This window comes from Eumetopias jubatus, unplaced genomic scaffold (assembly GCF_037043125.1).
Source record: "Eumetopias jubatus isolate StellerSeaLion01/CBP00866 unplaced genomic scaffold, mEumJub1_p1.0 scaffold_5, whole genome shotgun sequence".
Lineage (NCBI taxonomy): Eukaryota > Metazoa > Chordata > Mammalia > Carnivora > Otariidae > Eumetopias > Eumetopias jubatus.
Window position 1 is genome coordinate 18368379 of NW_028274811.1, and position 3793 is coordinate 18372171.

The 3793-nt window shown below is 46.1% G+C and overlaps 1 pseudogene; it reads left to right on the forward strand.

The window, feature by feature from the left end:
* The first annotated feature begins 1103 nt into the window (after positions 1-1103).
* LOC114209542 (RNA-splicing ligase RTCB pseudogene) lies at positions 1104-2667 on the forward strand (annotated as a pseudogene).
* Positions 2668-3793: the final 1126 nt, after the last annotated feature.

Sequence of the window (3793 nt, forward strand, 5' to 3'; positions counted from 1 at the left end):
GAACCTTATTATAAATCTACAGTAATCAAAACAATGTAGTACTAGCACAATGACAGACCTATAGACCGATGGAATAGAATAGAGAGCTTAGAAGTAAACTCTCACATATATAGTTCATTGATTCCACCAATGGTATCAAGATCATTACTGGAGAAATAACAATCTTTTCAACAAAAACAGCTGAGAAAACTAGATATTCCCATGTAAAAGAATGAAGGGGGACCTGTATCTTCAACCATATACAACAATTAAGTCAAATTGGAATCAAAGACTTAAGAGGTAAAATCATAAAACTCTTAGAAGAAGATACAGGATGGGGCCCCTGGGTGGCTCATTGAGTTGAGCCTCCAACTCTTGGTTTTGGCCTAGGTCATGATCTCAGGGTTGTGGGATCAAGCCCCTGTGGTACTCCATGCTTAGCGCAGAGTCTGCTCGAGATTCTTTTCTCCCTCTCCCTTTCCCTGCTCCTCTGCTCCTATCCCAGCTCACGCACATGCTCTCCTCCTAAAATAAGTAAATCTTAAAAAAGATATAGGGAAATGATCACAACATTGGATTTGGCACTGATTTCTAGGATATGACACCAAAAGCAAAGGCAACGAAAGAAAAAATAAAATTGGAGGACATCAAAATTAAACACATCTGCGGGAAGGACATACTCAACAGAAAAGGCAGCCCACAGAATAAGGGAGAATATTGGCAAATCCTATCAGATAAGAGTTAATATCCAGATATGTATATAAAAAAATACTCAACCACAACAAAAATCAAACAACGTGATTAAAAATGGCAAGGACTTGAAGAGACATTTTTCCAAAGAAAATATACAAATGGCCAGTAAGTACTTGAAAAGATGGCCAACAGCAGTAATCAGTGATGGGATTTTTACAACCACAATGAGATGTCACCTCACATGCTTTAGGATGGCCATTATAAAAACAAAACATAAAATAGACTCTGGCGGGGACATGGAGGAATTGGAACACTTGTGCTTTGTTTTGGGATTACTAAACGGTATAGCCACTGTGGAAAACAGTATGGTGTTTCCTCAACAAATGAAAAAAAGAATAATGGCTTCAGGCAGCGGGACAGCGCCGCAGCATCTCTTCAAAGCGGAGCGGGCAGTTTTTGCTACCGTTGTCACCGCCATGAGTCGTAGTTATAATGATGAGCTGCAGTTCTTGGTAAAAGATCAATAACAACTGCTAGAGAATCAAGAAGGGCTTCGCGCCCAACCTGCAGGTTGAAGGAGTTTTCTACGTGAATGATGCTCTGGAAAAATTAACGTTTGAAGAATTAAGGAATGCCTGTCGGGGTGGTGGTGTCGGTGGCTTCCTGCCAGCCACGAAACAAATTGGCAGTGTGGCAGCCCTGCCTGGGATTGTTCATCGATCTATTGGGCTTCCTGATGTCCATTCAGGTTATGGGTTTGCTGTTGGGAATACGGCAGCCTTTGATATGAGTGACCCTGAAGCAGTGGTATCCCCAGGTGGCGTTGGATTTGACATCAACTGTGGTGTGCGCTTGCTAAGAACCAATTTAGACGAAAGTGATGTCCAGCCTGTGAAGGAGCAGCTTGCCCAAGCTATGTTTGACCACATTCCTGTCGGGGTGGGATCAAAAGGTGTCATTCCCATGAGTGCCAAAGACTTGGAGGAGGCCTTGGAGATGGGTGTGGACTGGTCCCTGAGGGAAGGCTATGCCTGGGCTGAGGACAAGGAGCACTGTGAGGAGTACGGAAGGACGTTGCAGGCCGACCCCAACAAGGTCTCTGCGAGGGCTAAGAAAAGAGGACTTCCTCAGTTGGGGACCCTGGGAGCAGGCAACCACTATGCAGAAATCCAGGTTGTGGATGAGATTTTCAATGAGTACGCAGCTAAGAAAATGGGCATCGACCATAAGGGACAGGTATGTGCGATGATCCACAGTGGAAGCAGAGGCCTGGGCCACCGAGTAGCCACAGATGCACTGGTAGCTATGGAAAAAGCCATGAAGAGAGACAAGATTATAGTCAACGACCGGCAGTTGGCTTGTGCTCGGATCGCTTCCCCAGAGGGTCGGGACTACCTGAAGGGGATGGCAGCTGCTGAGAACTATGCCTGGGTCAACCGCTCCTCCATGACCTTCTCAACCCGTCAGGCCTTTGCCAAGGTCTTCAACACAACCCCTGATGACTTGGACCTGCATGTGATCTATGACGTTTCTCACAATATTGCCAAAGTAGAGCAGCATGTGGTGGACGGAAAGGAACGGACACTGTTGGTTCACAGGAAGGGATCCACCCGAGCTTTCCCCCGTCACCATCCCCTCATTGCTGTTGATTACCAACTCACTGGACAACCCGTGCTCATCGGCGGCACCATGGGCACTTGTAGTTACGTTCTTACTGGCACTGAACAGGGCATGACTGAGACCTTTGGAACAACTTGTCATGGAGCGGGCCGTGCACTGTCCCGAGCAAAATCTCGTCGTAATTTAGATTTTCAGGATGTCTTGGACAAACTGGCAGATATGGGAATCGCAGTCCACGTTGCCTCACCCAAATTGGTTATGGAAGAGGTTCCCGAGTCCTATAAGAACGTGACAGATGTGGTGAACACCTGCCACAATGCTGGAATCAGCAAGAAGGCCATTAAACTGAGACCGATTGCCGTGATCAGAGGATAGAACGCTGACCGTAGTTGCCAAACACCACTGCCCCTCATGGAACAAAGGTGGACGGAAACGCCCCTCAGACACCCGAGACCCGACCGGCTCAACGTGCACAGCGGTAACTGCCCGCCCCTGAATGGCTGGCGGGCAGCTGCTGCTCTCGGGAGCCAGGGTGGTAACATTACCTTCCATTACCGAGTCCCATTGCCCTCGTTTGGAAAGGGGTGTCTGTGCTTCCTCCCTGATTGTCCCACAGGTTTTAGGAAAATGTTAGGGGGTGGGGTTAGATCAAGATACTGCCTAACTCATTCATGGAAGCCTGTAGTCATCAGAATGAACTTCTTTACAGCAAGCCCGGTTTATAGTCTGAGATGAAGCGCGTTCTAGTAAATAAGTTTTTTTGAATGTTTCCTTTCCCTCCTCCCTTTGTTGGTTTGTCCATTCATCCACCCATCCAGCCCCTTCCCCTGAACCCAGCAAAACCCTAAACACCACTCTCACTTGGAAAGTACCCACGGGGTCCTATCCGGATGTTAGATGAATGGATAATGGGATACGTTGAGGAGGGAATGTGTATGGAGGTATAGGAATAGGGGCTCAAAAGTAATTTTTCATAGACTTGCTACTTTGCTTAGCCTAAATATGAGGCAGAGTTTTGCCTTACCTGCACATGGCATCTTTTGGGACCTGTCATTAATGAGGCCTGGTTTGGATGAGGTCTTGCAGCAGCAGAAAACCTGCACATGATACTGAATATGTTTGTGATTGAATTATTATAAAAGCATTACATGACCACAGCTGTGATGTTAACGGTTGTTCCGCTCGACAGGTTGACGGGTGCCATCCAGTCAGATTTTGTGTTCTGTACGGTGACACCTGAGGATGTTAAAGTGACAGGTTACTAAGGCCTTTGTTGAGTCCAAATAGCCAGTAAAATAGAAAAATCCAATAAAGTTGCAATATGTTGTTAAAAAAAAAAAATAGAATAACTACTGTGTTAGGATTCCCCATAGAGAAAGAACTAATAGAAGTTTCCAGATAAAAGAACAAAAGGAGATTTATTATGAGGAATTGAGTCTAGATGATGGAAGCTAACCGGTCCCACCATCTGCTATCTGTAAGCTGGGGTCCCATAAAATCC